Here is a 13,904-nt window from a genome sequence, read left to right on the forward strand (position 1 = left end):
GCACACCWTTTACCAGTAGGTCAACAGTATCAACACGATCGCTCCTGAATTTCAGCCATGTCAACAGTACTGACATGAATCACTTGTGAATTTCATTCTGAATTTCATACAGTTTGATTCCATCAGGAAAGGTTTTCGTTGGGTCTTATAACAAGAATGAACAGAATCATACATTTGTTTAACAATCACTCCTGCATGAAATTCAATAATTTCCAGTTCCTCTTTCTTGTCTAACTTCCTGTTTTCAAACAATATTCAATAATCAGAAAATATTACTCAAAGGAAGGATATAATTATAACTACTTTTTCAATGCCCTAGAGTCTAATCCTAGCTATAGTCTAGGAAAGTGTATGTTATGCCTGTTATTTATCATTTTTTGGCTGCTAGTCTAAATAATTTGAGATTATTCTAAAGTGAGTTGGCAGGTTTTAAAGAAATTAGTCTTGGTCTGTTCTATAATAGACCAGAACAAGATTATGTAAGTTTAAATAACAATATACTTGAAAAGAAGGCAAAATTGCATAATCAGGAGGAAAACAATTCTGATCAAAGACACACTTTATTTGTCCCATAATGAAACATTTAATTCACTGTTCAGAAGATCTAACCAAAAAAAAAGCTATCTTTCAAAATTAGCTAGTTTTCAAAATAAAAATTTTTCATTTTAATAATTTGAGAATAAAATGCTTCAAATTTTCTGATCCTCTCCCTTCAGCCTTTTAATTATTTCTGACCAAAATAATTTGTGCAGTTTTATCCTAATTTATAAGTTGAGAAATTGCAAAAACTGCAGATTTTGGCAAATATGCTACTGGTCAGTGATGTCTCAACTGCCCATGATGGGTGTATCTTCTACTYCTCTGTCCTATCATTTCATTGGTGTTACTGTGTCAAGCTATGGAAGAGAAGGAGAGCTGAAGGAAGGCTTTAGCAAAGAAATGATCATTTAATTTATGATATCTTTCATGGTATGTGTACAATATAGCTGAAGACTTACTAAACGTAATATCTCTGCTGCCTAGATGACAACAAATTTGTTGCTAGGGTTTGCTGTTGCATTCACATCATAAATCTCTGTAGAAACTTAATTATTTTGCCAAAGTGGCAGGACATGATACTGCAATTTTTAGCAGAAATGGAAAAAGCTGCTATCATGCAGCAAAATTTTACCTACTAGATTTAGAACATACTAAATCCAGGGAATTCTGGCAATGTTAAAGGTGAGGTGATTGTGACTTGCAACAGCCAGTTTGATATTTCTGCAAAAGATGCAGATTCTCTGACCAAGCCTGCAATAGGTGCTCAAACTTCCTTTACTGAACTACATGTGCTAACAGTTAATTTACTATAAATGTGAATCTTTGAGATATTTCATTCAATATTTAATTAAAAGCCACATTCACTCTAAATTTGAGAGCTCCAAAAAGAAAAAGGGCCAGGAGGGGCTAAAGCTTTTCTCTGAATAATGGTCTAATTTCCAAAATACTAAAAAGCTACGGTGTATTTTTATGTTAACTGCTGAATTTACATCATTTTTTACAGTTCAGACTCATCACTGTAAAACTCATGGATAGAAGAAGCACCTTAAYTTTAAGCCTCTATGTTTTGGCAGATCCTGACCTAGTTTTGTCCTGCAAACTTATAACCATTTTGCAGACATTTCCAAGAGWCATAATGTCAGTGGAGGGGAACAGCTGGAGCTTTTTTTCCTTACAGATGATGTGGGGACTCTTTGCGCCAATGTGATGGTCATAGTAGCTGGATATTTCTATTAAATATTTAATAACAGAGCAGCTTTTAGTTTGCACACTTAATTCGTGCTTTTGGGTGATAAATAAAATAGCTCTGCTGACAGAAACAGGATATGTGTTGTTACATGCTCACTCTTTGCAGCGCCGGGTACATATTACACTGCATTTATTAGCATTTGGAAAAAATCGYTGGATGAAGCAGTGGCTCAGGTGACACTCCTCTGCAGAGATAGTGAGTGGCATTTGCCACCCATAACACCCTTGAAAAAGAAAGGAGAACATCCACATCTGCAAAACTGTAGAGTTTTAATTCAGGAGGTTTCCTGCACAATCCCTCCTTTGCTAAGGAAGAACCTGGGAGCAGCCTCCTCCTTCCTTCTCATGCAAGTTGTTGAGCAAGAACAGAGGTGGGCCTTTGAAAAGAAGCATCGAAGTTAGTGTCTACAGTAAGAAGATATTTTGGGGAAAAGCTGTGGCCTAATTATGGCTGTGTTCATGTTTGAATAATGCTTGTATAAATTCATACCTAAGTTCCTGCTGTTTTAAATAGTCAATAAACACTATAATTGCATCTCTTCACCTCTCAGACCACAAACTAGTGGGAGAAGGTCCCACCTATTGAGCTCACAGACTTTATCCTACTTCTAACTCTCTTTTCTTCTGTCCCTTCACTATGTTTTCTCCAAAACTTGCCAGATTTTCCCATGCCTTCTATAATATCCTTGCCTTTACTGTCCACCTGGTGCCTTTTTCCACAGGCCTATTCTATGAAGACTTGTTTCTGAGAAAGTTCTTCTCACACAGACATACAGATGTTCAGCTGTGCCAAAGAAGTGGCAGCCTTTACCCAGCTCCTCGTTCAGGAGCTGGGATAGTTAAGAAGSTGCCCTGCACTCAGGGTGTTAAGCATCTTAGGTATGGCTTAATATTCAGCACAGAAAGAGGATGGCGGTTATGCTGAGCTCGCAGTAGCTCATATTAGTTGCTGCTAGCTGAAGTTTTCAAGTGGCTGAAGACTTCAAGTCCAGATATGAAATATGTACATATATGTGCACATAATAGGATATCTGGCATGTTTAGCCACTGGCATTTTATCATTTGTTGGGAACTCCTGGCAGATAATAGGACGATCATCTCCCAGATCAAGAGAGACAGAGAAAAGCATCAGTCCTAGCTACATCTGTGCAGAAACTTTATCATTGAGATGACCCTCAAGCACCTCATAACCAGCACTCATGTACAGAAAAAGCAGTAACTGAAGACTAGAGGGGATGGATCTCATTGGTGTTGGCATTTAGTCATAGAACTCTTACCTGTCAACCCATGCACATCTGCAACATTCATATACTGCTCTAAAAAGCCATTTTTTTCACATCTTTTCCGCTTTTGACCTAGAACAGGATCATCCTGCTGATTATGGTCCATATATGGTAATGGACTGGAAGGACTTTTTGCAATCTGCATGTTGCTGACATTGGATTCATGCCTGCTAAGGCATTTCCACAGGAGGAAGTCTCTTGTTTAATTTCTATAGTGATATCTTGAGGGCATTTTCCTTTCTGTGATCTCATCAAGYCCCACAACAAAACAGAGCCAAATATGTTTGGCATTTGGCTGCGAGACCTCATGAAAACCTGTAAGCAAGTATTGCATGAAGTAGTCAAGAATCAGCAGAGGTGCTCTTTGCTGTGCCCATTAGTAAACAAGAGCACGTAAGTGTACACGAATATTTAAATGTATGCAAATATGGAGAGATTACAGATCATCTTCTTATCTGCCGAATGCTATGCTTATTGCCCTGTGATACTGCTGATGTAAAACTGTGAGTTGAGAAATATGAGAAATGAACAAAAAACTGTATGATGTTTGAAAATGGTCTGACTCCCCAGGTTGTGTTGCCCTCAGCATCACCCATTCTGCTAAGTCCCAGAATTTTTATTTTGGGAGATTTGTATTCAGTGATTACATCAAAAAACCTCCAATTTGCACATGAGCAGACAAGGACTCTCCTGAGTGTTTTGTATGGGTGCATTATCTGTTTGCATAGTCTTTGAGTTAGGCTCTGAGTAGTGCACTGTTGAAGTAAGGCAAAACCCTCTGTCCATTTTCCAGAAAATAACAAAGTTATATAGAAACTAAAGAGTTAATGGATTGTGGAGCTTTCCTGTAACAAATTTAGAAAAGCAGAAACCAAGGCTATTTACTGTTCCCACACTCTACACTCAAAGCATTTTTAAATTGCTAGGTTAACTAGTCATTCTTGAAAGAAATTTTCTTTGCACCAATGTATTCTTTGTGGTTGAAGCAAAAATTACTTGCAGCCAGTGCAATGTTTCTTGCAAAGAAAAGCTCTAGCCAATGGAATATTTTAAAATTCAACTGTGATATCTATGAGATTTTTCTGTCTGAAGTTTGATTCAATCTATAGCTTCTCATGCARTTATCAGAAAAAAATGTCTAACTTGTTAACAGACATTTTCATGGAGATATCAAGTAGAAGATATTTTAAAATTGCTTATAGATCTATTCTAGTTACTGTTAATAGCACTAAATGTAGTGTATGCACAGAGCAAGCTGACCTCTGACGTCAATTGCATCATAAATTAGAAGTTTGCCCAAATCTATTGGTTTAAACACAATAATCCTGAACTTTATATTCAGACCATATAATGTCTTCTAGGAAAACAATGCACTAATTCAGCTCAGCACAGTTTGGCAGCCATTCTAATACATTGCTGCCACTTGGCTTTATTTTGCCATTCATTCTATTGCCTGAGCATCAGCATAACACAACTGTAAGATGAGATATTTCAATGAACAAAATATGTATTTCAAGACTGAAAACCAATAATGAAAGAAATGCAAACAAGTGTTATTAGATATGGATATCATATTTTGTGAATGACATAATTCCCTTTCTGGTAGGTCTGTATCAGGTCTTCTTTTAGCCTATTTGGTATTCAACGCTCAGGCTGCTTATTATTAGAAGTAGAAATCAATAACACATTKCAAAGAGATCAATGGTATCACAAAACTTGCCATCACGCAGGAGTAAAATAATCCAACAAGATAAGAATGAATGTATTTTTTCTGGCAGCTGTAGTCTCTTCAGGTACTCAAAGAACAATTTTGCTTCAGCCTCTGGATTAATTGACATACTTGCAGGAAAGAAACAATATTTGCTCTACAAAAGAAATACCTAAATACAAACCTGAGTCAGACTCAAAGAAAAATATCTTGGATTGATAGTACTTAGGGCAGCAAAAGTTTTGGGTAACGTTTAAGCATCATTTGTATTTTCCTCTAGGATTTAGGAAGGGGTTTCAGTGCTGGCCTGTAATATTATTATTGCCAGTATGAATGTTGCCTTGCTAATACATGATTTAAGTTTAATTAGACCTAAATGTCTTTTCCAAGCATGATGAGATTTTATAAAGTTTGAATTAAAGAGAAAAAAAGCACTGAGACATCCTTGCAGAAGACAAAAGCTCTAAAAAAAGTTTGATTTTCCAGTCCAAACAAAGTCTACTGAGCAAGGAACTAACCTACCTGAGGAAAGAATAACAAGTATGCAGGAAAATGTGAAAGATATAATCACTAATGAGAAACTTTTACTCTCTCACACACTAGACTGTGTGCACTATTTTGAAAAGCATTTTCTATGCTATAATTCATAACAGCTGGAACCACTTTGTGTGAGTGTGTACATGTGTGCATGTGCTTAACAAAAGAACATTGCCGACATGAAAAGGAAAAGGATGGGCGCTGTTTTTGGAACTTGACTCTGAAGGGGGTATCTAATGATATGAGAAAGATTAAGCAAGTAGAGGAAGTCGGGGGATCTTCTCCCCGCAAGGCTTTGCAGTGCGGGTGGGCTCAGCAAGGGTCTCAGCACATCCTTTCCTGCCAGTAACACCCTGCCCCAGGTTCAGAGTTTTTACAGGGCTGTGGAGCAAGAAGCASGACTTATTCACTGCAAAGCTTTCTTCAGTCAAAATCTCTCTGGGCTGTGTGACTGATATCTATGCACAGAGATTTCAATTTCYTTTACATAAACACAGTGGGGCGTTGTTTATCCTGGTCCTGAAAGCCTTGGGATTGAGATATTGGGAAAAAAACAAACAAAGAAACACTTTGCAAGCTCTTTGAGCAGTAAATGATTCCCCTTGGCATGCTCTGACAGGCTATTTCATTTTAGCTTTGCTGAATCAGCKTGATGGGGAAAACTCGTAGCTCATTGCCAAGCTCTTATGGCAATTTCTCTTTACCACGGTGGTCATAAACATATGTTGTTATCCTCTGCACTGGGAACCAAATATTCCTTGGGGCAGGTTTGTGTAGGATGTGCAGATTGCTCCTAAATTAGGGAAAGGTTGAGAGTTAGGTATGTACACCCCTAAAGTGAAAGTGAACGTTTGTGTTTGTCACGTGGAACATACAAAAACCTACATGTGGAACGCTGGSCAGCGTGACATTGAAGCAAATCCATAGCTATGTTAAAACGAACACCACTGGCTGTGTGGCTATCTCAGTCTTTTATCTATCTATCTATATAAGTGAGCGAAATAAATATATATTAGCCATCCTTCTTCCATGATACTGCTGCAGCAGAAAGGCTCTACCAGCCTTTCTATAGTATGACTTATGAATTGACTTCCATGGAAGGAAGGACTCTCTTAACTAGAAGAGAATCTCTTAACTAGAAGAGAATATGCAGCAAAATCTTATCCTTTGAAACTATTGGGACGCAGAGACACATTAGAGGTGGTGACTGGTTTTACTGCACTCTGTTGGGTCATCTATTGATTTCCTTTAGCTGCAGACCTAAGAAAACCACATAAGCACACTGCCCTGACACCTGGGCAACGGCTTATCTATGCCAGCCTATACAGAAATCCTTCACARTTCAAGGAGCTGTCAGTGTATAAATTGGATCCTTTAAAATCTCTGCCCTTTCATCCTGTCTTTAGACCAGTACTCCCAGTACTCCCAGCAGCTCAAATCACAACACCTTTTCTTTTTGTTTTGCAGCTTTTATCCACTCTCCCTATGTCCAGAAGAACTGAGGCCTACAAAGAACCTGCAATATGAACATGCTTTTTGATTAATAGATTCATGAATTCTTTATGTCTGAATAAATGCTATAATTTAAGAGTAACAACAAGGATGTGTTCTCCAAAGAAAGTAATACTTGACTAAATTGCTCCCTTGACGTAAACCTGTAATTTAAAAATTACATATATTTAGAGTACAAGTCAAAACAGGAAGTGCATTCCCAAAGTGGATAAAGATATTTCGGAGCCTAAATATCTACTGATACAAAATTGTCTTGAAATGTCTCTCCCTTCCCCGCCTAACAAAACCACCCTTTACCAAATGAGCTTGCTATTTATGGGAATCTTTGCTGTCCAGGCAAGKTAATTATCACTGTCTGTTTGAGTCATGAGGCAGAGGACTCTTACAGTTCCAAACTGTCCAAAGAATATTTTAACACTGTAAAGCAAAGTCCCATCTAGCAAAAAAAAGAAAAGGAAATCTGGTATCAAGAGAACTTTTATAAAAATTAAATGAAGACTATATCAGCCAATGTATTTTGACAGCAGAGGGCTAAATATCCAGTGAGAGATTAATCTGACTAAATGCAGACTTATCATCTTAGCTAAATGCTATAGGCTCCCTTCATATACAGAGTTAGCCAACCAGGGAGTAGAAATACTAATAGCAAAATAAAACAGGTCATGAGCAACATCAGGAAAATCAAAAAAAAAAAAGAGAGAGATTAAACAGTGTTAAGTATCAGCTGTTAGGAAGTGGCTGCTGTAGTCTGCAGAGATCTCTTATTCTCCTCATCACAGATTTGTCTGCACAGGTGCACCAGCCACCACCAAATCAGAGTTGTTTGTCTCTAAAAGCACTTGGGAATTCACAAGGTAGCAATACCTATACACACACCCTTGTATACATGTGTATGCATAGGTAGGTATTTCATGTGTTATTTATATCTTAATATTTTKTATAGGAACTGGTCATAGAGATTTTTAAAACAAGACCTCATGAAACATGTTCTAACAGAGAAAAAGTCTGGCATAGTAGCAACTAGATCCAGTAACATATTTCTCTTAAAGCCCTAAATCTCATTGTAATTTCTGATTCACAAAATCCAAAGAGGTAGTAATCAAAAGTAGCAGTTCAGAAGAGTCAGAGTTGTTGTCTCACTGCTATTTTCATTATGTTATGAGGCAGAGATTAGTACAGAGCTATAACCTGTAATTAAACCCATGGTAAATTCATATTATTAGCTATTCTGTGCTATTGCACAACAGCAGAATTTTCTGTTGTATTTTCACTGAAACCACATACTGCAGGTATTGTTGCATGACTAAAACTTGTTCTTTGGATAAGGACCCTGAAGGATTCACTGCCTTTAAGACCTGAGCTTACCCTGGACTTCAATTATTCTTGCAGAGATGTGGTCACTGAGTCTTGGACATCATTCTCATTGTCCTTACAGAGATATGATCCTCAAATTCTTTTGGTAGCTAACTCCTGTGACTTTTGAGCCATTATATTTTAGTGTAGGATAAAGGGAAGAAGCAAATAATTCCTGTAGGAATAATGCTTATGATGGTACATACCTGAGAGATGCCCATATGTAATCAAGGAGTGGGCACTGCAATGCTTGGCCCTGAATTTCAATACCTTAATAGTTTAAGTCATTTAATTTGGGGTATTATTCTGTGTCTATGAAGAAACCACAGATTTTAAATCCTCTTTTGTAGTTGACTTTATGAATAAATACTTGTGAGTTTTCTCCCCAAAGTCAGTCTTGCAAGAAGTATTTAACATCCTTTCACAGTGTCTGAGAAGATCTCAGATGTCATGTGCCAGCATCTGTCCTATGGACTGTTTATGTGCCAGTGAAACGAGTTTTGCTGGGTGTGCTCTACCACAGGGACCATGGTTACACCGGCATAAGCACGCCTTATATCTGTCTAACATAGTCTCTTCCTTTCTAGAGATAGATTCGTTAGTTTAATAAATGTTTAACCAAGCCTAAGCTAATGAGGTTGCACTGCTCTATTTACATTATCATAATGAAAGTACTACTAGCCTTGTTAATAGCTGCCTTCTCCTTCAAACACATTCATGCCTCAATGTTCACAGTCCCATTTTGATATATGTTGTTGTCAGAAGAATAAACTGCATGTAGAGATTCCTGCTTTTTAACTGCTCTGACTCATACAATTTCACATATTCATTTTCCTTTTTTTTTTTTTTTTTTTCACATAAGCCAACAGTATTTTGTGAACTAAAGTTACAGCATGTACTCATCATACATTAGAAAGTAACCATTCAAGGGCATGCCAGAAAATAATAGAAAAAGACTGCAGGCACTTCACTCAGTTGATTTTACTTAAAAAAAAAAAAAAAAAAAAAAAAAAAAGAAAAGAAAAGAAAATCAAAAAAGCTTACACCCTTGTCTGATGGTTTTACAGTCCATTGCACAATAGCCTGTTATTATGTGATTTTTTTAAAACACTTTCACCTAAGGCAATATGAGCTCTTATAATTGAAGTGAAATATTGAAACGGAATTTTCTACCAACTATACCATTATGAGCGATACTGATCTAAAGCATTTTACTTCTAGTTCATTTGTAGGGGACAATAATAAAATATTCCTATTAATGCTATTGTTTTATGTCATGAAACAGAAATGCAAAAAATCAAGGTCAAGAATATGTGAGTATATTAATTTCCCTGGTGCTAGCCCACATTAAAACTCCTCGGGATATAGTCTCCTGGTCTCCTGCAAGTCATTATGTGTTTAATTTTCTCCCTGTAAAGTGCTTTTCTTGAATGCTAAGCCTGTACTCTAGAGGTAAATGCATTAAGATAAAAGGTTCAAAGAGTCTTTTTCTAAGGACATCTTATAATGTCTCATAAGCTTCCTTATGAGATTCCAGCACAAACCCCKACCATAGTGTCTTCAAAAGAATTCCCAGTGCCTTCTCTTTATTTGCACAAAGGAAGAAAGGAAAATTAAAGGGGAAAGGGAGGGGGAAACTGCAGCGAATGTTATGGCCCTGCAGATTGTTGGAGTCAGATTCTCGGGACCCTTGGAGTGAAAGAAAAGACCTATTCGACAGGGTCTTGAAGACAGGATCTTGCGTGTGTCTGCTTGTCTTGGTCCCTGGAGCCTTCAGAGCATCTCCTCCCTCAACCACCACTACAGAGCCAAACTGAAGGAATTTGTGACACATTCCCAGGCAGCTTGCTGCTTTTTTTCTCATACCATCTCTTAGTACATGAGAAGACCCCATTAGAAATAACCCAAAGTTAACCYCTCTCAAGTCACTCCTTTGCCAGTATGACTCCCCCCAAAACTATATCGGTGTTTTGAGATTGCTGGCTGACATGCTGGTCAAACCTGCCTCACAGGTTTCTCTTGCTCCCTCCTATCTCCTTGTTTTATCTACCCATCACCCCATGTTCTGTGTGATGGGCCCTTTGGGACTGCTGGCTTAGTCATTGCACAGCTCCTCCAGTAAGAAACCCCGGGACAAGGAGTCCAAAGTGGTAGTGTCCTAAATGAGATAAACAAAAATAAGCCAAATTGTTACAGAAGAAAATTTTCCATCTGTATGTTAGAGAAAGTGGTAGGAAGGAGAAAGACAGTGTAGATAAAGCATATGGCAGCAAATACCTTAACATGCAATTTGGCTTTATTTTGTTTCCCTTCCAAGACCCTACTACAGAATTTTTGCAGAACTCTGGGCGACTCTGCCTGTAAAAGGGCATACCCTAAGAACAACTCAATTTATGCAGTCTTGATTACTCTGCAGTGCCTAGTAAAGGGATAAAAAAAAATCCTTCCTACACCTCTGGTCTCTGTTAAGCAGTTCACATACTCCCAGGGGCTGACTCCAATTTCAGGAAGGCTGCACTTCCCCATCCAGCCTCACTTGATTTGTAAAAGAATTTCTGCTGAGGTTCTACATCTCTGCCTATGGTGTTGAGAGGCTTTGTGGAGTTTCTGCAGTGGACATCAGTCCAAATACATGTTGAAGGACATAGATTGTTCCCAGTCCTTATGGTGCTGTTGTTCCTACCATGACTGGGCATCTGTGAGTGTGGCACTTGCTTGTATAAATATATATATATATATAACATGTTAAACTTACCAATATATGTTATTTGAATGGCTGTGGAGCATCTGGCTGTCCTCAAATCCTTCTGCTCATTAATGCAACCAGCTCCCATTGTAAGAATGGCCTCTCCCCAAAGCTAGMCTAGCTGTCGTCCAGACCCAGAAGAGTTGCTAGTGATTTTCTGAGCTCAGAGGGAGGGAAGGCACCGTTGGGGGAGAAAGGGCTGCAGTCGTCTGCTTCATGAAGATTCGGTAACCCAACAGTGTTATTCCCTTGCCTTCCTGGCAGTTCTGTCTAGGGAAGGAAAAGGCTTTTACTTTCCCTAAGCTTAGTGTAATAGAGGAGTTTTGCCTTGTGCATGATTAATTAAAACGTACTGCTCCGTTTTGCAAACACAGATACAGTAACAGACAGATGAAATTAAGTATGAGAGCACCTTACTGAGTGACTGAATTGAAGTCACCACAAGTAAAATCTTGTAACATCATTAACAAAAATAAAGTGAAACTGTTSTTTAGGAAAATACAAATGGGAACAACTAATGTAAAATCAACACAAGCACATGCAGAAATCTATAAAGACCTGGTTCTGCTTTGAAAATACTGCTGCCAACCATGCGTAATGCTCCGGAGTACATTAACCCAGCGGTGCATCCAGCAGGAAAGCACCATGCATAGAAAACAAATATCTACAGAGCAATAAAAGCAATAGTTTCCCATAACAATGGGCCACAGTGGACCCTGCTGTTTTAAAGAGATACTCTGTTAAGATAAGCTCTTACAGCTCTTGGGGTTATAAAAGGGAATCAGGCTTTGTTCACCTCTGCCTGCATCTGACAGCTGCTTGCTAAATTTTCTCAGTCACTTATTCGTTTACCAGTACAATCACATGGCATTTGTGCTGGTGCTACTAGGTAAACTCTCTGCCATCGCACTTCTCAAAGACCATGGAGGCAATTCAAGTGGAACTCCATCAGACACACACCACTTAGGTAACTAGTCTTCTCTTACCCTCTAAAAAAGTCATGTTTCAATGYTTGTGTGCTTCAGAGTATGAGAAAACGACTCTAGAGCAACCTCTGTTTTACCTGCAGGTGTACTGCCCTGTGCTGTGGTCTTGTCAGAACTTGTTAACTCATCAGTATTAGGGTAATCTTGAATRATAAAGCCCAGGGAAAACCTCACTGCTGAGGGAGGTCATGCCTGTAGAATCACGAAAATGGGAACAATGAGACACCAGCATCTTCCTTTTCCTCAATTTACAAAATTTTTACTGGAGTCATTAGCAACATACTAGAGGAGTATGTGAGGAGGCCCCAGATCTAACATCCTACTGGGGAGGTGCTGGCTGAGGGCTCAACTGATCTAATTTACTTTATGAAAGCTACAGTGTAGCCAATTTCTGAGGGGGCTTTTTGCCTGTTTTCTTTTTTTAACYTTAACTTTAAAGGAAAATAGTGTGCATTTCACTAAAAAGCCTGCAATTGTTATCTAAAACAGATTTTGAGATACATTATTTAATTCTTATGTTCCTGTGCTTTAGCCTGGATGTTTCTCTGCCTCTGGAGCAGGTCTCCAGTGCTGTACAGCGGCCTCCAGAGCTGTGACACATTCAGACTCCCTGCGATGTAACTCCAGAGAGCCCAAGTGAGAAATGTGGTGTGCCAGATGGCATTTTTCTTCCAAAATCAGAAAATGCACCTGGCAGTGGGAACCAAAGAGGGCAAGAACATAAATGCTCTTAAGCAGGCAAGATATCTTCTCGTCACCTCTCAGCAATATTTTGCCCAGCTTCCAGCAGCTATTAAGCTGGGAACTCAGTGGGAGTCAGATGATGTGAGTGCTTGCTCTTCTCAAATCCCTTTTAAAATGTGCWGGCTCTCAGCTTGAGGTTCTGCTGCAGGACTTTGGAAATTTGCTGGGAACCCCACTGTAAGTCAGAGCACATAATGCAGTCACAGCAGATGGAGGTCCCTACACATTTCCACGTGTCTCTGTTGTCCGGAGTACTAACTTAGCCCTGTGCTCATCAGTCAGTTCTRGGCTGGACGGCAGCTCCACTGCTGTGGATGGCTGTGTACCACATTCCTGTGCATGAAGTCACTAATATTGGTGCAGATAAGGACAAATTCATCTGATGTCTCAGGGTCTCTAAGGGCTAAGAAAGCAATTCTGGGTACTCAGCAATATTTCACAGGTACTAAGCATGGTGGAAATGACCAAAACAAAAATTGTTTTAAACTTGCACATTTTTCAAGTGGAGGAAACAGCAAAATACATTTCCTTGTGATTTTACCTACTTCTGAAAGCCCCTGTGAATGGAATAGAGGTAGAGTGTGATGCTCTGTCATGACCATCATCCTGTAAGTGTGTCCTGCCTTGTGCAGACCTTTTCCCAAGAAGCAGGTTGGACAATTGCCACTGAAAGAAATTCACAGCTTTGGGCCATTAGTCTAAGCTCTACCATGGACAGATAGCTGCACAGGTACTAGGTGACATATTCAAAATAAGCTAGTGTATGGCCAGCAAGTAGTGATCTCTACACAGAAATTATCTACTACCTTTGTAGAAATACAGCTCTGCCCTTAGGAGTGAGGACTGCCTGGAACAAGCTGAATTAACTTCCCCTAAAGTGAAGTAAAAAACTTCACTTCCTTGTGAAGTAAAAAAATAAAACAACTCAATACAGATTTATAAATTAATAACGTCTGCATGTGATGACCAATTACATGTGTTCACCAATCATTAGCACACACATTAGTGAAGACCTTTAGTGCAGTGAGAAAACCTGTGAAAGACCTGGTAAGGAGTCAGAGACTGGYAGAGTGTGTGGTAGGAGGTCCAGTGTGTGAAACTACACACTGACCAAATTCCCATCAGGGCTGGGCAGGCAGGCTYTGTTTTGTCAACAAGTCTAGATATTCAGGCAGTAGCTACTCAAGGTTGGTGTAGCTAAGATAAGGAAATAGTTCTAGCAGATTTAAAGGGCCCTCACAAACAAG

The sequence above is a fragment of the Nothoprocta perdicaria genome, unplaced genomic scaffold, assembly GCF_003342845.1.
Source record: "Nothoprocta perdicaria isolate Ctin4 unplaced genomic scaffold, notPer1 scaffold_57, whole genome shotgun sequence".
Lineage (NCBI taxonomy): Eukaryota > Metazoa > Chordata > Aves > Tinamiformes > Tinamidae > Nothoprocta > Nothoprocta perdicaria.